Source organism: Macrobrachium nipponense, chromosome 21 (assembly GCF_015104395.2).
Source record: "Macrobrachium nipponense isolate FS-2020 chromosome 21, ASM1510439v2, whole genome shotgun sequence".
Lineage (NCBI taxonomy): Eukaryota > Metazoa > Arthropoda > Malacostraca > Decapoda > Palaemonidae > Macrobrachium > Macrobrachium nipponense.
In genome coordinates this window covers 69,674,454-69,699,143 of record NC_087212.1, presented here as the reverse complement: position 1 = coordinate 69,699,143, position 24,690 = coordinate 69,674,454, and the positions used below count along the sequence as shown (strand labels likewise).

Sequence of the window (24,690 nt, the reverse complement as noted above, 5' to 3'; positions counted from 1 at the left end):
TTTTATCACCCAGAGTCAATCGGTTTGGTAGAACGGATAAATAGGAAAGTGTCAATGTCTTACGAGCTACAACTCGTGATATTGGATCCGAACTGGATTATAGCGGTTCTCGTGGTTTTAAATACCTTTATCATTCATATCTTGTATCTATAGAATTGATACCGCAAGTAGCCTTATACGGTATGCCGCTAGAACACTTTTCCACATATTCAAGCCAACCATTAATTTATCAAATATATATATATAAAAATAAATAAATAAATAAATAAATAATAAATATGGATACAAGTGGAGCCGATATAATACACTCCGTAAGAAGTCGGAAGGGTTACAAAATATAATAAAAAAGGAATCACGATAAAATCAATAAGCAAAACGTAACCATAGGTTAATAAAATATCCAAATACATATGGGTAAAGATTTGAACTCTAACTCAACGCTTCAGTAACGACAAATAAGCTAAAAGTTCAAACACATATCAAAACCTACTGACATATTGTCTGTCCCGGTGATTTATTTTATATTCGTAGTCGATAAAAAAAAATAGATAAATAAATAAAATAAAATAAAATAAAAGAGATTTTAAAGTCAGGAAGTCTAGAAGTGAAAATGTATATCTATGGAATAATCCTATATGTATCTTACAGGGCAAATAATATATATAGAATTTGTATGGAAACCTTTTTTCATTAGTTTGAATAAGGAATATCTAATTTAACATAATTACATTTATTTACAATCATGCAGATTTCCAACATGAAACTAATATATTGTTCAATTTTGGTACTGTTTTTTTTCAGACATTCTTCTCGTGTGGGAGGAGTATTAAAACAAAAAATACCCAATTTATACTAAAGTCGTATTTATTACAGCAAGTAACGTAACTCTTAGCTGGCTGAGAGCAATCTCCTGCCAGGTGACTACGTCATCAGTTCTGAAGGTGCATGGCGCGTTTGCCGGATCAGCATTGTTCCTTTTAACCTCAATAAACCGCTTGCAAAGCAGGTTGGCTGGAAGGAGGAATGCTTAGCCCGAACTTCTCATGGGCAAGGCAGACGTTAGGTACAAGTGTCTATCCGTATGTGCAATGCAACTTTAGTTAAGGAATTGCAATAGTTTTAAAATTAATGAACAAAATAAGCAAACTGAATTTCTATAACATCAAAATGAACTAATTCTTTCTGAACCTCATAGACAATTAGAGTCAATAATTCAATTTATGACATTGGTAAATGGACATTTAGAAGTATCAAGTCATGGATATGAAATATTTACTTGCAACATTAGTCTATTACAATTCAAGTAAATAATATTCATGGGAAAATGTCACATTTTCTTGTAAAACCCAAAGTTTATATAAAAATTAGTTACATAGTGGGTTCTTTCGTTGCATCTCCTGCCTATTAATAAAGTTTAAAAAATTAACCTCAGAGGATGCACGCAAGAAATTTGAATATGAAACTTTTGTTAGGGCACATAGGATCGGATTTTATCACAACTTTATTTCAGTAAGCATAGAGAAATACAGAATCATGATTAATATTCTCTTTGACTCTTATGTTGCCTGGCAATCTTACAAACAGCGCCGTTTCACACTTCTTTGTCTAGTAACTTACTACGAGTAATATCAAATTTTCTTTGGGATTCGTATTGATATCTGTTCATTTTTTATAATTATGGATATTTTTACAGTCATCATAGACCTGGATAGGTTCACTCATTGTTAATGCCATGGATAAAAAAGTTTGTACAGCTGACTCTTTTGAATTCCATAAAATATCAGCGAATTCATGTGGGTTAAGTCTGGTTCTTAATGGCTTTCTCCCTCCCGTATTTGATGTTGTCTGAATTTACTTTGCCCTTGTGACAAGTATAATTTCACTTGCAGGCTGATTAATGGAACCTGGTTACAGTATCCTGCAGTACGAGAGTTTCACATCGCAACTTCAAAAAAATTGTTCGTCGCTGCGGACGACTGCAGTCAAGTAACAATCGCCTACAATGTGAAGGGAATAAGCACCATCATAAGTGAACAAGCTTATCTCGTGGACTTCTTCGACCGACACCCGTATCCCGTCGTTAATCTCGTTTTAATGCGGAATGCTCCGGTGGCTGTCGGAAATCGACTACAAAAGGGACATACTTCCGACAATTATGACCAAGAGGATATTCAACTCCACGTTGCTGGCGAAGGACTCGTGCTGGGGATGATTTTATTCATCGCGAACATATTCGTGTGGCTTAGGATGCAGAGAACAAGTATGAGCGCAAAATAGAACGTTGGACCCTGCCAGGCAATTTTCCCCGTGTTTTAATCATTTGGAATTGGCCATTTCATTTGGCTATAGGTGGTTGTCTGGAACTGTGTAACGGACGAAAAGTTGTTCGAACGCTAGTTAAATGTGTAGTAGTATAACCTCGGTCATGTATCCTATATATAAAGTATCATGTATCCTATATATAAAGTATCATGTATCCTATATATAAATGATCATAAATAACAGAGTCGAAATATATCTTTGCGTGTACGCACTAGGAATCTATTATATAAATTATCATAAATAACAGAATCGAAATATATCTTTGCGTGTACGTACTAGGAATCTATTTAAAGTGCACCTAGATTAATCACTTATATTAGTCATTTATGTGAATCAGTTGTATTAAGTGCACATATATTAATGATAATTATATGAATCCATATACATATGTATAAATAAATCAGGTAGCCTATAATCAATCTGTTACCTTTTATCTTACCAATAACTGCAGTTATATATGAGTTAGTATATGGATTAATGAACCAGTTATATATGAGTTAGTATATGGATTAATGAACCAGTTGTATAAAAGTTAGCATAAAAATCAATGAATCCTTTAGCATAAAAAATTAATCATTTTATCACTTCCATAAAATATGAATTTTATTAGTTTTTTTTTTTAAAATATGATTTTTATCATGTTAATCTTTATTCTATGCAATTATCAGAGTACAATAGTATTTTCTGTAGCATATGTATCTTAATGAGATGAAGTGAAAAACTGTATCAGTATATATCACGTGATCACTATTATTTACGAATATCATCATATGCATATTATGTCTTATATCTTATTACTTGAATCTGTATTTGTGTACGCCATGAATTTTTTTTTACTTATAAGTATTTTTCATATATCTATATATATTCACATAGTGTCTGTATCACACTCCTATAAGTCAAATGCAAGTCAAGCTTGAGTAATATTCAGTGGTTGGTTTTGTAGCTGACCGAGCTTTTATGCAAGTGATTACATAATAAAAATATGGAATGTTATTCCATATATATAAAAAACTAAAACTATGAGGTCAACCAGATTGCTTGCAGGAATGTGATCAGACCAGAGACGATAAGATGACATATACAATAAAGTAGGCTAAGATGACATGCCGTCACCTGTGGTCATTCATTTGTTTTGAAACATTAGTCCAAGCTTCCTGCTTGAGACAACTACCGCGACCTATAATTCAAACGGCCTACGTGATTTCTAATGTGTCTCATTTGTATGTATGTTCATATGTTCGAGCTACTGTCTGCTTCCTTTATGACTTGTAACCGAGATGGTAGTGAGAAGAGAACAGAATTAGCCATCATCATTGGCAGAAGCGATAAAGCCATCGTCATTGGCAGACCTGTACAATCCTATATTCATCATGTAATCTCAGAGAATAGAACTATTTTGTATACTTCGTGTTTTCTACTAGAACCTCACATCAGAAAGATATCATCATGAGTTTAACACATCGTCGTCATAACCACTTCGTAAGTTATCAGCAAACCCCAAGACACTCCAATGAGTATGGAAGTGCATAACCAACCGACTTAGCGTAAGATTATCGCAAGTCTAACATTACCTCATAGGGGGCCTTATTATACAAGGCAACAGCCCTAATATATATACATTTATATATATATATATATATATATATATATATATATATATATATATATATATATATATATATACATATATTGTTCAGCATTTTAAGCCAGAACCAAGGAAAGTTAAGATTTCTTTATAACAAGACTCATTCATCCTTGCCTTTATGCAAGTTACCCCTTTGAACTGAAGGCCTCCATTCTCTAGAAAAACCCTCTTTGATCCCGTTGGCTGTTCTGAATTTATCCCTCACAGGGAAAATCGAATTAGGGGCGGAGCCTACCCAGGCAAAATTTTAAAAGAGCAGGACAGCAGCAGCTCTCCCTCAGAAACTCAGAACTCTCTCAGACCTCGCTCTGAACCACTCGGAAGCAGGACTTCCTCAGACTTTCTCAAGCCCAGCAGACTCCACTTCTCCCCTTCTGCTCCCTCTGCCTCATCTGGTGGATCCCAAGTATTTTTTATACCTTCATAGTGCACAGGGATATCAGCAGATAAGAAGACTACCAAGCCCAGGATTTCCAGGTACTGTGAGATGTAAATTTAGTTCAGCCAGGGAATTGTTTTCCCTTTTGTCTGTATTTTATTTCCATTCTTCCAAGGCGACTTTCCTCCTTCCTTTGTTCAGCTTCTCACTCCCCCCATTCTTGGTTCAATGCTGTGATTACTTCCCTTGTAGTGCTAGTAAATATCCCCTAGTTAATTCAAGCAACATAATAGTTCTTTCTGTGTAAACTCCCAGTCATTTCATTCCCCTTGAGTGGTTTGTAAATCTTTTGACTGAAAGAAAGTAGTGTAACGCTCCCCTCGGGGCAGTCGCCTTAGTACTGATGCTAGAATGCAATCTCTTTGCAGACATACTCTGTGCCTGATTGTGGGAGAAATTGGGAACGCTTTGGAATAAGTCTTGCATTAAAATAACCCATTTACGCAAAATTCTGATCTCTGTGTCAGGTTGCCCAGCCATGTGTTTCCTGTAGATCAACAGTCAACCACCTTATTAGTTCCTGGACCTATGTAAATTAATGTAAATATAGTTAATTTAAAACTTAAGTCCAGCTTATATGTAAATTCCTCCTTTCTCAGTAATATCGGCCTTCTGCCATAGTTTTTTTTTTCCTTTTTTGTTGTGATCTCTCGTCCCTCCATTCAAGGCCTTATTTTTTCCTTTTTTTTTTTGTTAGATCACATTTCCCAGGAGGGAACGAGCAGTTCAGAACAAAATGGCGACCTTATGCTAGTCTTGTGTGAAAAGGAATTTTCATTTCCAGTTGTGTAGCGATCATTAAAACTGGTATCACGAAAGAAACGAATCTGAATTCCTTTTAATATTTTTATGAGCAAGCAAAAACAAGGTTTCCCAATTCTCCACAACAGGAAAAGGTAAATTTTATTTTCTAGTTATTTGTGTTGAACTAGGTAATTCTAGTTAGGGGTATAAAATCTGACTGCCTTTATAGCGATAGGGAGATAGACCACTTATGCCGATAGACTATAGAGAGAGAAATTTTAGCCTTAGCTTCATTTTATGTGCCATTGCATAAAGCATAGAGGTATTTAGAGAGTAAAATACAAAACGAAAATGAGTGCCATATTTCGTGAATTGCAAGCTTAAATGAATGAATCTCCCGTTGTAAAGATATTTTGTTGTTTTCGTTTTTCATGTGAATCAACGCACTGTTCATTGTCCGAGCGCACTCTCTCTCTCTCTCTCTCGCGGTCACGTGCAGGTCTAAACTGGATAGAATTAAATCCCTGGCCACGTGTCTACTCAAGCCCTATCCATTGCTATTTATGAACAAAAGAACGGAAGTCAATGATAAGAAAAAAAGAAAAAGAAAATGTTAAGTGTAAGAATATTCTTAACGTCAGAATAAGGAAAATCAACGGTAAGCGTTTTTAATTTCTCTGCAGAGAGGAATAATAAGGGGAAATACTTATTGCTTTACACAAAGGGGAGATGGTACCCTTAAGGTGCGTTTACATGATCAAACTATGTTCGACGGACAAAATCGTTACCCTATCACAGGAGGAGCAGGATGATGTCATAAGCGGTGAAACGATGGAAGCGGATCTGGCAACAAGCAGTGATACCAGATGAGGGTGTTTACCACCGCTTCGAATCTGCTCACAGGGCATAGACCGGTGGACAATGTTCGAAGGTGATGTCCGTTGGTAACTCAGGCATTTAATTCAGTGTGTGGCCTTGGATGACTGGAGCAGTACATCACTATCATGGTACACAGGAAAAAAAACAAGGCCAAAAAAATGGCATTATGCAGTATGATCACTGCTGTACTCTGTGAGGAGGAGGAGGAGATGCCAAGAAGGGAATGGTGCAAGGACTGGTTGCACAAATGAAATGAAAGGGGAAGCCATGCAACCATTTTCCAAGAATTGAAAACTGGCTATGAATCGGACTTCACGAACTATGCGTGCATGGACCCAAATACTTTCTACGATTTACTGGAAAAAGTTAAACCTGTTATAACCAAGCAGGACACCTGTATGAGGGAGAGCATTTCACTTGCAGCACGTCTGGAAGCAACGTTGATGTATCTTTCCACCGGGTGCTCCTATAGTGCCCTTCAATACAGTACAAGAATTTCAAAACCAAGTCTGTCTGCAATCATTCCTGATACGTGCAAAGCCATCTATGATGTGCTTAAGGATCCATACTTAAAGGTAAGTAATGCTTGATTGTGACGGTGCATATAATATTATGAAGGTAATGAAAATGTCTTGCATAATGTGAAGTACATCCCTACAGTTGAGCACAGACGCGAAATTAATTACATACAATATACATTTTGTTATGTGTATGTGTAAGTGATTACATAATAAAAATATGGAATGTTATTCCATATATATAAAAAACTAAAACTATGAAGTCAACCAGATTGCTTGCAGGAATGTGATCAGACCAGATATGATAAAGTATGCTAAGATGACGTATACAATAAAGTAGGCTAAGATGACGTGCCGTTACCTGTGGTCCTTCATTTGTTTTGAAAACATTAGTCAAAGCTTCCTGCTTGAGACAACTACCGCGACCTATAATTCAAACGGCCTACTTGATTTGTAACTGTGTCATCTGTATGTATGTATGTTCATATGTTCGAGCTACTGTCTGCTTCCTTTATGATTTGTAACAGAGATGGTAGTGAGAGTTGAATTAGCCATCATCATTGGCAGAAGCGATCAAGCCATCGTCATTAGAAGACCGTACAATCCTATCTGATATTCATCATCTCAGAGAATAGAACTATTTTTTATACTTCGTGTTTTCTACTAGAACCTCACATCAGAAAGAAGATATCATCTTGAGTTTAACACATCGTCGTCATAACGAAAGAAGATACTTACTTCGTAAGTTATCATCAAACCCCAAGACACTCCAATGAGTATGGAAGTGCATAACCAACCGACTTAGCATAGGATTATCACAAGTCTATCATTACCTCATAGGGCGCCTTATTATACAAGGCAACAGCCCTTGCATTGGTGGCAGCGTCTAAGAAGAACTCTTCAACGTCTTCCGAAGAATAACGAATAATGTATCATATCAGAAGTCAACGACAACGAAAGCAACAGATTCTTCAAGCAACTTAGTATCATCGTTTAGTGAGCGACTTCAGAAAACAACAAGAACTCTTCAACGTCTCCCGAAGAATAACGAATAATGTATCATATCAGAAGTTAACGACAACGAAAGCAACAGATTCTTCAAGCAACTTAGTATCATCGTTTAGTGAGCGATTTCAGCAGTGCATAACTTCAAGAAACAAACTGAACGCGCTCGGGGGAAACTCAAGCCAAACCAGGTCATCCGCTAAACAAAGAAGGAGGGCCAAGGCCCTGTGTCGTTATCGGAACACCGTGACTTCCCACAAAATCAAGCTAAGTACAACCTTTTTTATTCATTTGGAGTAACTGAGTTTTCCTTTGCAGGTCGAATATTCGTTATTCCTGTGGCTGAAGTTACGAGACATTCTTAATCTTACTTTTTTACAGAAATTATCTACATCATTGGGATTTCGCTACTTCGAGTTTTTATCTTTGAGTTTCTGTTTCCAGAAGTTCTACTGAAATATCATAATCATATACTGTGTTAATTTTATCATTTTGGGTGATTATTAATTCTTTACGTAACAAATCATATTAAACAGTGAATATGCGTTTACGCAGTGGACGTCTGTATTTATACAGATGCATGGATAGGGTAGTTAGGCACCGTAGTGATAAGAAAACACACAAAAACAAGTGGAACACCCGTACAAATCTGGATAAATTAGAGGTAACACTATTTTGGATCAAACAATAAAAGCTCCTTTGCAAAGTCCCGATCGCAGTTTCAGCCAGTTATGCGTAAAAAATCGAATCTCAATTAATCAACTTTAAAAAATACGGCTGGATTGCAAGGAATAACATGTCTGTAAAAACTTTCATTAGGTTAACATACTTAACAGTCATATAAACAAATTAACAAAACGTATTTCAAATTTTAGTAAAGAATGAAGTAAACCACAGCAAGTACACGATAACGCAGTAGAGATAACTTGTTTTAATAGTAATCGCTCAATTCTGTATAGTTCAAGTCATTCATACGTTCGTTGCTTTATAAACTAACAGCAACATAATGCTAAAACACACAATACGTTGCCGATGGTAATAAAGAGAAGAATCCTAATTATTATAAAAAGAAATAGGTAAACAGTAGCCCTAAAAATCAGAAATCAAACAAATCGTGCTTAAGCAAACTTGGTTACTGTGTCATCTAGTCGGACGGTCAGGGTCAGTTAAATCTGCCGAGTGTTCAAAACATAGCACATTCCACACAATATGCGACTCTAGCAGAGCGGGGAGAAGCGATGTTGGATCATTCATGCCAATACCTTTTTGAGTTAAAAAGGAATTTTCCTATGAATCACACGACCGTATCAAGTAATCAGAGCAGGTTCTCGTAATTTTATTACAATAAGTTATTATTAGTTTTTATTCCTTTAGTCCACGTAATATCCTGATTTACGGACTCACCGTCTGTTGTTCGAACTTCCCTATTGAGAAGTCCGGATAAGCGAGCACTTACAAATACCTCTATAGTTATAAAAAACATTGATCTGTATCTAGCATAATTGTAAGATATCCATCTTGGGGTATACAAAACATTTATCTTACCTCCTGCAAAACAAGGCGTGTTTATCAAAGGAAAATTCTATAAACCTTCAAACATATTAAAATTCATTTTGAACAAAAAGAGACAGTTAATCAAATAATAACTTATATAGAGGAACCAATCATTTGTCTCATAAATCGTGATATTGTTCAACAACCCAACAGAATTCTCCCACAACCGCAGTCGCAGTTTGCACGCAAAATCTCGAGACGCATGCACCCTCGAATGTCTTAGTGCGTGTAAAAAGACTTTGCTGGGATCTGAAATTTTAATCCTTCCCGACACTCTGAAATATAATGATTTCCACGAACAAAGCCCTATACACGGTTGACTCACAGCAACAAGTTAATCTAGTAATCCACAAAACCTATACATATATATATCGCATTTTTTCTTGTTGCTAATTTTTAATCACGCCCAACCAGTCGTAGATGAATCTCTCTTATACTCTATCTAAAGTAATATCCATAAAGTCATTCAAACAGAGGTGATTCAGCAGAATTTTTTTTTTTTTATCTTTTATCTAAAAAACGGATGTCATTGAAAACAAAATACGGTCTAAGGATAAACATAAAGTTATATACGCACCTTCGTATAGACTCCCAATGAAATTTTAAAAATAGATAAATGACGAAGTTGAAAAATGTTAGTAATAGGAGTCATTAGGAAATCAAATACCCATATAATTTTTCCCTTAAACTTCATGCCAAAAAAGATCGGACTTGGAGTATCGGCGTAGATCTCTGTCGCTTAAACAAGGAAACGATTCCCGATCGTTTTCCAGTGCCATGGACCGACGATATCTTATCTTTGCTAGGTCAGAATAATTTTTTTTTTTCACCAGCTTGGACTTACTTAAAGGCTTTCACCAGATACCATTACCTAAGTGAGTGTACCTCATACGCCACCTTCAGCACACTCAGGGGACATTATCAGTTTTTACGTATGCCTCCGGCTTACGTTGCGCCCCAATTACAATATAGTGTTTGGAGACTTTTAGGGGATACCCTACATGCCTATTGGCTGGTCTTGTAATCTTTTCTAATACCTTAGAAGTACATTCACACAAACTAGAGCTAGTGCTACAGAGACTAAGACAATTAATCTCAGAGTAAAATATCTAAATGTGAGTTTTTTAAAAACCGAACATGTTTATCTAGGTTTTATGTGTCTAGTCAAGGTCTTAAAGTAGTCCATGGTAAGGTGTCGGCTATTCATAACTTCCGGTACCTATTAACGTAAAAGGGGGATACAGCACTTTTGCGCTGTAGTGGGTATTACAATCGTATGTAAATATGTAACTCTTCAATCATGACAGCTCCTTTAACAGATCTTACGAAGAAGGGTGTAGATTTATTATGGTCTGAAAAGCATCAACAGGCGTTCGATATCTGAAAAGCGGAATAATGCAGCTCACCTAACTTAAAAATCCCTGATTTAAATAAGGAATTTTTTTTTATTGCAACAGACGCCTCAGACCAAGGGGTAAGAGGGGTACTACTTCAGCAATATGATAAACAGTTCTTCCCTATAGCTTTTTATTCACGTAAACTAAAGCCCTCTGATAGTAAATATACAGTAATAGGCAAGGAAGGGCTAGGTATCGTTAACTCACTAGTACATTTTAAGTTCATAATCTACGGCTATCCTGTTAAAAACCTTTCTGACCATAAGTCCCTTACCGAGTTTTTCAAAGGCTTTAATCACAGTCCCAAAAGAACTCGGCAGCATATGATCATTCAGGTCTTTGGAGCAAGGTACGATATCTACCTGGGAAAGCAAATATCATAGCTGACGCATTATCCCGCAAACCCGCACCATACTGCAAAGAACCAATAATTGGACTAAAAGATATAGAAACATCCGTGCTTATTGTTAAAACTGTATCTAAACAAGAAAATTCATTAACCCAAGAGATCGCGAGCATTGAATATCTGGGTTGGAGCGCCGAACTGTTACAAACTGAACAAAACAAGGGTCAACAGCAATAACCAAAACAATAAACACTTTGAACGGAAACCCTAAAGCAAAAGTATATTTAAAGTATGTGTATCAGAATTATGTAATCAAATGTAATATTATATGTAGGTCCGTGACAAGGAAAACCCGAAGAACACAGCAGGTGACTAACGACCAGGTAGTAGTAATAATCTCTTTTATACCAATCGTCCTAAACTGGTTGCATTCCGTCATCCAGGGTTCTCTATTATGTCACAGAAAGCCGAATCACTATTTTACTGGCCTACAATGCTTACAGATATAAAAAGCACATAACTAATTGTAACATGTGTCATGAAAACAAGGGACACACACTGACACCTGTCAGTTTAAAGGCCTATCACGTGCTAAATCAATCCTTGAAAGAATATACATAGAATTATTAACAGAATTACGAGTCTGACAGAGGAAATAAACACTTTTTAGTGTTAATAGTTCCCTTGACACGTTATATAGAATTAATAGCACTAAAAAACAAACACCGCAATTGAGTGCGCTAGGAATATTTATGAGTGCTAAATCAGTAAACATGGAATTCAACACATGATAATCTCTGACTCGGGTGGTGTAAATCAATAATAATCTCCTTAACTCGTTGTGTGAATTCCTTTCCATTAAGAAAACCAATACTATATTTTATCACCCAGAGTCAATCGGTTTGGTAGAACGGATAAATAAGAAAGTGTCAATGTCTTACGAGTTACATTCGTGATATTAGATCCGAACTGGATTATAGCGGTTCTCGCGGTTTTCAATACCTTTATCATTCATATCTTGTATCTATAAAATTGATACCGCAAGTAGCCTTATACGATACGCCGCTAGAACACTTTTCCACATATTCAAGCCAACCATTAATTTATCAAATATAAAAAATAAATAAATAAATAAATAAAATAAAATAAATATGGATACAAGTGGAGCCGATATAATACACTCCGTAAGAAGTCGGAAGGGTTACAAATTATAAAAAAAAAAGGAATCACAATAAAATCAATAAGCAAAACGTAACCATAGGTTAATAAAATATCCAAATACATATGCGTAAAGATTTGAACACTTTAGTTTAGTAGTCCATTCAGTATTCTAGGTATATTAATGACAAATAAGCTAAAAGTTCAAACACATAACAAAACCTACTGACATATTGTCTGTCCCGGTGATTTATATTCGTAGTCAATGAAAAAAATAAAATAAAATAAATAAATAAATAAATAAGTGAAAGAGATTTTAAAGTCAGGAAGTCTAGAAGTGAAAATGTATATCTATGGAATAATCCTATATGGATTTTACAGGGCAAATAGTATATATAAAATTTGTATGGAAACCCTTTTCATTAGTTTGAATAAGGAATATCTAATTTAACATAATTACATTTATTTTACAATCATGCAGATTTCCAACATGAAACTAATATATTGTTCAATTTTTGTACTGTTTTTTTTTCAGACATTCTTCTCGTGTGGGTGGAGTATTAAAACAAAAAATATCATTTGAAGGTACTAAAGTCGTATTTATTACAGCAAGTAACGTAACTCATAAGCTGGCTGAGAGCAATCTCCTGCCAGGTGACGACGTCATCAGTCTAGAAGGTGCCTGGCGCGTTTGCCGACTCATCATTGTTCTTTTTAACCTCTATAAACCGCTTGCAAAGCAGGTTGGCTGGAGAGAGGAATGCTTAGCACGAACTTATGGGCAAGGCAAAACGTTAGGTACAAGTGTCTATCCTTGTGTGCAATGCAACTTTAGTTAAGGAATTGCAATCGTTTTAAAATTAATGAACAAAATAAGCAAATAGAATTTCTATAATATCAAAATTAATTAAGTTTTTCTGAACCTCATAGACAATTAGAGTCAATAAATCAGTCTATGACATTGGTAAACGGACATTTAGAAATATCAGGTCATGGATACGAAAAATTTACTTGCAACATTGGCCTATTACAATTCAAGTAAATCACATTCATGGGAAAATGTCACATTTTCTTGAAAAACCCAGTTTATATAGAAATTAGTTACATAGTGGGTTCTTTCATAGCATTTCCTGCCAAAAAATTAACCTCAGAGGATGCGCGCGAGAAAATTGAACATGAAACTTTTGTTAGGGGCACATAGGATCGGATTTTATCACAGCTTATCAGTAAGCGTAGAGAAATACAGAATCATTATTAATATTCTCTTTGACTCTTATGTAGCCTAGCAATCTTACAAATAGCTCCGTTTTCCATTTCTTTGTCTAGTAACTTACTACCAGTAATATCGAATTTTCTTTGGGATTCGTATTGATATCTGTTCATTTTTTATAATTATGGATATTTTTACAGTCATCAGAGACCTGGGTATATAGGTTCACTCATTGTTATAATGTCATGGATAAAAAAGTTTGTACAGCTGACTCTTTTGAATTCCATAAAATATCAGCGAATTCATGTGGGTTAAGTCCTTAATGGCTTTCTCCCTCCCGTATTTGATGAATCAATGAATCAGCATAAAGATTAATCATTTTTATCACTTCATATATGAATTTTTATCAGTTAAAATATGATTTTTATCATGTTAATCTTTATTCTATGCAATTATCAGAGTACAATAGTATTTTCTGTAGCATATGTATCTTAAAGAGATGAAGTAATAAACTGTATCAGTATATATCACGTGATCACTATTATTTACGAATATCATCATATGCATATTATGTTTTATATCTTATTACTTTAATCTGTATTTGTGTACACCATGAATTTTTTTTACTTATAAGTATTTTCTATATGTCCATATATATTCACATAGTGTCTGTATCACACTCCTATAAGTCAAATGCAAGTCAAGCTTGAGTAATATTCAGTGGTTGGTTTTGTAGCCGACCGAGCTTTTATGTAAGTGATTACATAATAAAAATATGGCATGTTATTCCATATATATAAAAAACTAAAACTATGAGGTCAACCAGATTGCTTGCAGGAATGTGATCAGACCAGATACGATAAAGTATCCTAAGATGACGTTTACAATAAAGTAGGCTAAGATGACGTGCCATCACCTGTGGTCCTTCATTTGTTTTGAAAACATTAGTCCAAGCTTCCTGCTTGAGACAACTACCGCGACCTATAATTCAAACGGCCTACGTGATTTGTAACTGTCATATCTGTATGTATGTTCATATGTTCGAGCTACTGTCTACTTCCTTTATGATTTGTAACAGAGATGGTAGTGAGAGTTGAATTAGCCATCATCATTGGCAGAAGCGATCAAGCCATCGTCATTAGAAGACCTGTCCAATCCTATCTGATATTCATCATGTAATCTCAGAAAATAGAACTATTTTTTATACTTCGTGTTTTCTACTAGAACCTCACATCAGAAAGAAGATATCATCATGAGTTTAACACATCGTCGTCATAACGAAAGAAGATACTTCGTAAATTATCATCAAACCCCAAGACACTCCAATGAGTATGGAAGTGCATAACCAACCGACTTAGCGTAGGATTATCGCAAGTCTATCATTACCTCATAGGGCGCCTTATTATACAAGGCAACAGCCCTTTCATATGTAAAAAAAGCTACGTGCTTGGTGTTTGGCTACTCGTACATTACCCACCTTGAAGCACAACCCGTTGGGTAAAACTACATCTTTACACATATGTAAAGTTCCTCATGAATATGGTTTCTAAACCTGGGACAAACACATACTATGACTGTTACTTTCACAGCTTTATTGTAAACATGTTAATGCCAATTTCAATAAAGACATAATTATGGTCATACATAATTAGACAACAACCTTGGTTGAAAACGTGAGCTTCCCTAATTTTCCCAGATAAAGTACCTCAGAAATTAGTTTCTGTGCATGGATCCCATTTTCTTCATTCATCTTCCGCAAATCATTGGCAACAACATCACCAAAAGCACTTTGTTCATCACTATCCTCCTTCTCCGATCGAGATAGTTCCTTCAGTTGATGAAGCGCTTCTTGAAGCACCGCATGCCTCTCGTTAGTGGGTAGAGACCTTTTTCTCCCTCGGGTACTTTGAGTCTGAATGCGTGAAGACTCATGCGTTGCAGGTCGTACCTTATCCTGTGATGTACTTGGGACAGGTGTGACAGGCGTTGGTGTTGTATGGGTTACAACAATAGATAAATAGATAAATGCCATTAGTGTATGCCAACGTGTATTATTTTTCTTAATTTCCTGTCACACACACACGAGAGAGAGAGAGAGAGAGAGAGAGAGAGAGAGAGAGAGAGAGAGAGAGAGGGGGGGGGGGATAATAGTTTATATATATCGAGAATGCTTAAAAAACCTTAACATTCTTCTCATATTAACAGACACCCCAAACAGCGGAGGAGTGGATGCGTGTAGCAGAGGGGTTTTCCAAGAAGTGGAACTTTCCTAATTGCATCGGAGCAGTTGACGGGAAGCACATCCTGATAAGGCCACCACCTGATAGCGGCTCCTTCTACTACAACTACAAAGGAAGCCACAGCATCGTGTTAATGGCTGATTCCAGTGCAGACTCAAACTTCATATATGTCGACGTGGGCACTAATGGACGAGTGTCGGATGGTGGAGTTTGGGATACCTGTTCTCTCAACCAGCATATTGAAGCAGGATCTGCGGGTATGCCAGATGATGAGATACTCCCTAACAGCTCAAAAGTATTACCATATGTGATCGTTGCTGATGATGCATTTCCTCTGAAGCGTCATATCATGAAACCTTTCTCTCATCGAAATCAAAACCTTGAGCAACGTGTGTTTTCCTACCGACTGTCAAGAGCTTGACGCACCGTAGAAAACGCATTCGGAATACTTGCTAACAGATTTGAAGTGTTTCATAAACCCATTAACGTTGAACCAACAAAAGTAGTACAAATAGTACTTGCTTGCACTGCACTACATAATTACCTTCGCACAGCACCTGTCACCCCAAATGTGTGTTCGGATGCAAATAACGAAAACACTGAAGACATCCCTGGAATGCTGCCGCTCGAGTATGAGCAACAAACCTCCACCATCAATGGCACAATTGTACGCGATCTGTATATGAAATATTTCAATGAGGAAGGTGCTGTGATCTGGCAAAACATACATACATGAGGCTAAGTTACAATAACTCCTGAGTAAAATTATAATAGTTATGTATAATACAAATCACCAATGTTGCATATTGAACATACTTTACATTGCTTTGTTGACAAATGTATTATAAAGGTGGATTATGGCAATAAAGAAAATATGGGCATGGTTTGGTTTATATATATATATTTTTTTCTCATTGTAAGACAGGTAAACAGACGGATATACGACAATTACGTACCCACCTCATGATCAGACACTTCTTCAGGCACATGAGACACTTGGCTATCCATACTTGACACGGATTCTCTCATGCTGTCGCCATCGTTGAGGAAGCAAAGGTCATCAAAACACCATAATATGGGGGTGTAAATGTCGTCAGCACCAGCCCCCGACTTCTTTGATTTCTATTTTTTTCTTCACTTCAGAAGCAGTAACAGATAATCCACTTCTCTTCATTCCCGCCGTTATTTCATTGATGGCCGCTACACGTTTGTTCCTATCCTTGTACACATCAGCCTTGACATTCCATAAGCATGGATTTTGTCGGTATAGTTCTATTAGTAGCAGGGTCTCTTTTCTGTCCCAGTGGCAACTTTTCTCCTTGACTGAGGTACTGCTGGCCATGTTAACAGGACAATCGAGACCTAGTGAACTGGCGGACTTTGAAAATCCTGTAACCAAGTGACTTTGTTCATAGTGTGACTGGCAGCATCGTATACTTCCACACCAGACAGTGTGTGACGTTTCGATGCTGGGAACACGGACAGTGTCCGGTACATCACTTGGTGCTCGCTTCTGACATCATCAGCGAGCCTTTTCACTTTCCACTGCTAGTTGGTAACAATTATATCCGCCGAACATTGTTCGATCATGTGAACACACCTTTACCCTAACTTTCTCTACCGCGGCCTTAAAATTCTTGCGTGGTTCACCCCTTCTGTCTAGCAGACCCATGTGCAGGCCTAATCCTCCAGGGATTTAGATTGTCAGAATTGGAAGGTCTTAGGTTCACGAGAGATAGCTAGAGTGAAAAGGGGTATTTAGGGAGTTTTGCAGAGGCAGTATATTATACAGCGGTGAGAGATTTTTATTCTGGTTCTTCCTCTTCCCTTTAATGTATACGAGCTAGCGTTTAAAATACGAATTCTGAGCATAGCTAGGTTGGAAGGTTAAGATAGACCAGGGATTTGCATTGGTAAAAAAGGAAAAATAATTTTTATCCCCATTTCGTCTTCGTCCTCGAGAAGATAATAAAAAAAAGGTAGAGCCCATATATACATTTTATTTTATCAACTGCATGGACCACTCCCCTATGACAATCAATTCGCACTTCAGTAGGCGGTGTGATGTACTTCGTCCAACTGTTAACGGTTTTCAACATTTTTTTTTTCTCAAATATAACTTTGTTTTATATTTCGGTTGTAATTTTAGTAGTGTCTGTTTTTACATTTATATTTTATTGTATTATTCCAGTTGTAATTGGCCTTGATGCAAACCAGAAATAAATTAGTAAGCGATTTATTTTCTTAATAGTGTATGGTCGTAGGTTTAAAGGTTTAAAACCATATCTGAAATCATTTGTAATGATTCGACTTATTTCTTTAAATGCATTGCTCTAGTCCTCAAAACTGTTCAGCATTGGATAATTGTCTCCACATTGCATTTTGAGTTGTTTAGCTTTTCTTTGTTTCTTTCATTATACATTCATTTTTCCAACAATCAAATTGGATGCTATATAAAGTGCATCTAAAGTGAATCAGAACATAACTGTCGATGATTCTTTATATTCTCAACTATTTGCAGGATATGATCTCTGTTTACATTTATGTTAATAGTTACACTGAGGGAACACAAACACATGGATAGAATAAATGTACAAGATATATATTTCAAAATTAAGTCATAGCCAAATAAATCTAGGAAGTTTGAAGTAAATGAATTATATACATAACTGATCAACATTTGTTCTATGAGATAACATAAATATGACGACGATTTGTTGAAGATCTGAAGCGATGGTTAGCACAAGCTTCGAAAGTACATCAATAAAATCGGTGGACAAGTCAATGTTGTTAATTACCCCGAGTTATGCGGCTAGGCCAAAAGTAACCCCAGATACGAAATCATTATATATATATATATATATATATATATATATATATATATATATATGTATATATATATATATATATATATATATATATATATATATATATATATATATATGAAAGGGTAGGAGCCTGGAAAAATACATAAAATCAGACTGTATTGTTGTCAACATTTTAACCCATCAATAATAGGTGAACAATTCACTAAAATATCCCTAAACAAAATCACTTCACAATCACTTCACAACAGTTATTTTTAACCATTCTATAACCTAAGTTTAACTAACATTAACACTGTTTACTTATATTTATGTAAGATATAAATACCTTCTTATATTTATGTAAAATATAAATACCTTCCTATGTGTGGTAGGTGACAGATGGCAATCACAGATAAATGAGGGTGAAAATTGATGTCACTTACGGAAACCCAACAAGGATAGTTAAGAAAAATAAATGAACTCCAACTCACCATCACCAAATAATTATTTAACCAAGCAGTAGATGGCGCTGAGATTACCTGACAAAACCACTCAATAGATGGCGCTACTATTACCTGACAATAACAGCTGTGAGCGAATACAGTTTATTCAAGTGCATGGTGTCCCAAACGTTCCAGTGTCATTGCAAGTATTTATTGCTCAGAATGGTAGTGGGACTTTATAGACACCCTGTATATTGTGTAATGTTTTCATACATATGCCGAAGTAAAATTGTGCCTCAGATAATTATTTCCTGTTATATATTACCTTACGCATTAAGTGCTCTGTGAAGATATGAGGGAGTGGAACGGTTTGACATCAACCCTAAATTAGGTCTCCGTCCTTGCATTACGTTGTTTAACTATATTTAAAAAAAATCACGATGAAGGGTAAATGAGAATAAATAGACAAGGAAATACACGAACTTTTTACTGTTTATTCCCATGCAGATAAATATATACATCTTTCCATTTGATATCTCTGTTATACTAATGTATGAGCTTTATTATTTCTAACCTTAGAGAGAGAGAGAGAGAGAGAGAGAGGAGTTCTTCAGTAGTCAGGGAGTAATTATGAGAGAGACAGAGAGAGAGAGAGAGAGAGAGAGAGAGAGGAGCTCTTCGGTAGTCAGGGAGTAATTATAAGAGAGAGAGAGAAAAGGGGGGGGGGGCGTTGTTGTGGAAGGGCAGGGCCAGGTCACCGTGTGGTAAAAGGTGACATTTCCTTCCCTTGTTCAAAGTTTAACAGTAAAATGGTGGACATGAGGTCCCCTAACTCCCCTGAATACCAAGGAAACAGTAGAGCCAAATCAGAATCTTACGACAGACATGAGAAGGATTTCAGTTTTCAGAAAGGATGACGAGGACGAGACTGTTTGTAGGAATCTGCTAGTGCTTGGGTATTGTGTTGACACTTTTGTTGCAACGCCAGGTGATTTGCCATCACCGTTAAGTAAGAATACAAAGTACAATACAAAATTTGATACCTTTTTACGCATAGCTCCAGCATGATGCTCAGCACAAACACACAAGCAAACCTCACGAGTCAATGACAAACAATGTCAGGCAAAGAAATGTTAACAATTGTAGATTTTTTTTTCATTAAAACTTGGGCCAGAATTGTTTGCCTAAGATCGTAACTTTACTGGATGTTTCATGTCGATCTCCCATAATCATTGTGACATAGAACCTTTCGTTCCTAACCTCACAGGGTCGGCGAACGCCCCATGTTTTTCTGCGTGTTTCCCCCGCTCCTCCTAAATATGTTCCGTCTCCAGGACCACAGCAAACGAGGTCATAACAGGAGCCTTTCTCCGGCATCATTTTTGGATTTGGAATATCCTGGTACATCGTCTTGAACAAAGAAGCAACTGGTTCCCTCTCCTCCTTACCACATAAGTAGAGACCGACAAAGTTGTCAGAAAAGTCGAAGCTGATGGGACAGTCCCACATGATGTGGAGATATGTGTCATCGTCCAGCTGATAAGTGACAATGCCACTGGATCCGCTTATGGCCCAGGCCCCAGCAGCATGGAAGAGACACTCGTCCTGATGCTGATGCTGAATGACTGAGGTCGGTGGTTCCTTCATCTTCCCCCAGTGCAGGTAAACCTTTTGCAACTTGATCATGTGACCAGCCCCGTTTTCAATCATCATGTGATTTCGCCTTCCCATTCCTTCACTATCAAGGCCCAAAAGGAGTAGACTGCCAGTGCCCCCAACTGCAATGGCAGAAGCAATTGCCTGCTTCTTGGAACCTGATTCAAAGAATGTCAACATTCCAGATGCAACTGGGCCTGCCATGGTTCTTGCAGATCTGGAAAGAGAGAAATTAGTTTTGAAAATGTACAGCAAAGAGCAGCTAAACTTAATCGCAACACATCTGGGTGAATGAATGAATTGGTCAAGTCATTCAAGGCAGATCAACAACATGGCAGTCTTTTCTTTTTTTACACATTTCTGAATGGTTACCACATGCCACTTCATGCTTGTATATAAAGAATATTGTCTCATCCTTCATAGAATAACTTCCTCTTCAAGGAAGCCTGTTGTGTGTTGAATTCTCGAACTGGTGAAAAGATTCCGATGACTTCTGAGTTTTCTAATGACAGAGGGACTTGAAATTCTTCAAGTATGAGAATCAGTCAGTCCCTGTGCTTGTGTATCAGTGATTGATTGAGACCCCAGACTTTCACCAAATGCCCTCGTTTTAGAAAAACTGCCTGAGGTGATTTAATTGAATTTTTAGAGGATGAACTAGAACATTATGATATTCCTTTAACTGTAGCAAACCTCATTAGTCTCATAAATTTTGTTTTAATGGGGAATTTTTTGTACACACATTTGGCATGGCTATGGGTAATCCCTTAACTCCTGTCCTTAGCAATATTTACATGGAATTTTTTAGACAAAACTCTTACCAAGAATTTTGCCCCAAAAAGTTACAAGGTTTAGGTATGTGGATGATATTTTCTGTATTTGGCCAGTTCACGTAAATCTCCAGGAATTCCTTATTAATCTCAATAATTTAGTCCCTTCTATAAAACTTACCGTAGAGGAAGAAAGAAATTGTAATTTGAATTTTCTTGGCGTAACTGTCCATAAAAATGATAGAAATTTCACCTTTTCAGTCTTTCGAAAAATCAACTAACATTGCCACTTTTGTCCATTGCTACTCCAATCACCATCAAAATGTTAAATTATCGGTTTTTTCTGGGATGTTCCTAAGGGCTTTATGTGTCTGTATAGCCCGCAGTTTATTGACGCTGAGATTAAAACTATTTATGATATCGCCTTGAACCTTGAATACTCAAGGACTTTTGTAGATGTGGCATGGAAAAGAGCTAGAAAAACATTTTATTTAACTAATGACAAACTTGAATCTATTAATAATAACATTCTAAAATTACAATTTGATGAAAGGTTTCTAGAAATTCATAAAGTTTTAAAGCTTTTTAACATAAATGTTCTTTTCAGTAATATTAATATTAAGAGTATAGTACTGAAAATTTCTCCTATATTACAGACAAACCAGAAATTCTCTTTCACAACGAATCAAACAGCACTAATATTCTGTAAGAAACGGACAAATATCGAATGCTTTATTATTCGTACATATGAGAGATTTATATCATCCTTTTAACCGAAGTCAAGCAAGAGCCTTAATCCCATGTAATGACACAGTTAAAAGGAATATCATTGAATCTTGTTCCATTAAGTCAAATAATGGAAGTATTCTAAATTTAAGTCTTGGTTGATTTAAACTCGATGCGTTCATAATGAAATACGTTGTAGATAAATATAAGTATCAAAATTAATATATTCAGTTTTATACATGTTTTAGGACTTTGTATGGCTACGCTACAGTTTCCCTAATGGTTGAATCTATGTTTAAGTTTGTGGCCGTGTGATATCCGATAATCATGTATCATCCCTTTGAATTTTACCTTTCTGGATATTTTACGGATAATTGCATCCCACAGACTTTGTTTTATATATAAAAAGCTCCGTTTGTTTCTTAACAAACAATTCGCTAATGTCGCCAAACCATGTACAGTACCAAATTAGCTTTTTATGCCAAATTCCCGTTTTTACATGATGACTCCTTTCGGAAAAAGTTTGCACAAATTATTCACAAACATTATGGTACCATTAATCTAAAATTAATTCCAGTAAACCGCTAACAATCGGTTCCTTTTTCAGATATAAAGATCGATTGGGCCCTCTCTTGACCTCCAACGTGGTCTATAAGTATACTTGCCCTAAGTGTAACTCTGGGATATATGTCGGATCCACGAGGAGGTTACTGCGGGTCAGAATCGACTCTCATCAGGGATTAAGTTTCCGTACTGGCTGTAGGCTCTCCAATCCCGAACATTCTAATATAAGAAAACCATTCAAAAAATTGTAAAATATATATAGAAAGAAGCCATTTCCGAGTCATAGGCCAAGCGAACAATGCATATGAACTGCCTATCCTAGAGTCATTATTTATTAAACAACTGGTTCCCCAGTTAAATACCCAGATCTCCTCCACACAACTGTACCTGAGCTAACTTTTATTTATGTTTTGTCATTCTGTCTCTTGCCTTCTCGGCATAAGGTTGGTTAGCGGTCTTTGGTCTTTTTATTTTTTTGTTTTCGTTTCTGTATGTTTTTTTTAATTGTGTTGTAATTTATAAATGTTGAATTTTAAAGTAATTTTTAAGTAATTTTAAAGTAATTTTATTTATTGTTTAACAGATTCCCTGAAGATGTAATAATGATATTACGAAACGTAGGAAATAAAGAATTGAAATGAATTGCAACGTTTCTAATAGTCCACCTTCACGCTGATGTGTCCTACTGGCCGTCGCCTTCCCCTGTCTCCTGACATATATATATATATATATATATATATATATATATATATTATATATATATATATATATATATATATATATATATATATATATATATATTGTGACAAAGTGCCAAGTATCTGGTTATTACACTTACCAATCATTAATTGTTACCTCACAACAGCTAGACACCTGATCCTTCATCACAGGTATTAAACTACTGAATAATCTAAAGGCAACAGTGATTCCTTAAACAACTTACCAGTATTGCAGAAAATCAGACTAAGTTCATCTAAACAGGTGTGAGGTAATCTTGTAAGTAATTAAATCAAATAAAGGGCATCACTCCATCAATAACTTTAAAAGTCAAAGTATTTCCCTGATTTCAGAAGTCTTAAGTGCTTCCCTGGTTCAAACTCACTTCAAGTAAATTGAAGGAAAACAGCACAATTACCACTCTATGCTTCTACCTAAGCAAATCATATAGATATGATCACCTACTTATACTGGTGAAAAAGAAAACACTTATAAAAATTTTAAATACAAAAATTTATTATTAGACTCAAAATTTATAATTGAAAGTCACAATATCAGGGAAATGTACTGTTACTTGAAAACAAACCAAAGTTTAATTAATTCTTGAATTAATTAAGTAAAATTAAATCAAAATTAATTTATCACAAAATTCAAGAAAAATAATTTAATCAAAATTGAAGTGTCAGGCACTAATTAAAATTTGGAAATTAATTCACAAGTGCTAAACAACACTAAAACTTGAAAAGAATTTTAAGTAAATGCAAATTAATTCACAAGAGTTAAATTCAATTAAATGTTCAATGAGTAGGTAATGAAAACAACTAAGTTAATTAAATTGTGAATGCAAATAAAAATAGAGAAAAATGTGGAAAATACCAAAATTGCAAAAAACACACAGAACATAAAAATAAAAACACACTTCAATAAGAAAATGGATAAATGCACTAAAAAATCACTTCAAATGAAACAAACACAAAGCACAAAAATTTGCAATGTGTAAAAATTTAAACCTGTTTCATGAAACACTGTAACTATTAGTTCTCTAAACCATTGTAACTATTAGTTGCAACAATTAAATTTTAAATACACTTTACCTTGGTACCAATTTTCTTTCTGCTGCAGCTTGTTCAAAAAATGTCACCAATTCAATTCACAATATTTCACAAAAGAAAAAGGCGCTGTCACACACTTGTACAATGTTTGTTCAGATTCCACCCAAAAAAAAACACTAAATAATACTAAAGAACTCTAAGAAATCTGAAGTCTAAAGTTACGAGTGACCATTCAGTAAGTATTAAATCTTTACGTCATGTTAAACGATATGAATTCAAAAGTGATGAGAGAGAGAGAGAGAGAGAGAGATTGATTTAAACACAATGAGGTTCCAAGTCTAAATGAAACTTCCTTTCTTACAGAAGCTGTACAGTGGATGTCACATAAAATGTCTTGGGCTTGCGAAAGAGGGTGCAATCCTTCTAAAAGCTTCTAATATGATGTAACTTTACAGAAAAATCGTGAAATCTACACATGGTTTTGGCAAAGACATA

The 24,690-nt window shown here is 35.7% G+C and overlaps 1 protein-coding gene across 1 annotated transcript in view; it reads right to left on the bottom strand.

Moving 5' to 3' along the window:
* LOC135198142 (uncharacterized) overlaps window positions 1-24,366 on the bottom strand; it is a 57,291-nt gene extending 32,925 nt beyond the window's left edge. The window contains exon 1 of the mRNA XM_064225621.1: window positions 24,238-24,366. The gene's annotated coding sequence lies outside the window, so the exon portion shown is untranslated. The remainder of the gene's footprint in view (window positions 1-24,237) is intronic.
* Between the last annotated feature and the right edge of the window lie 324 nt (window positions 24,367-24,690).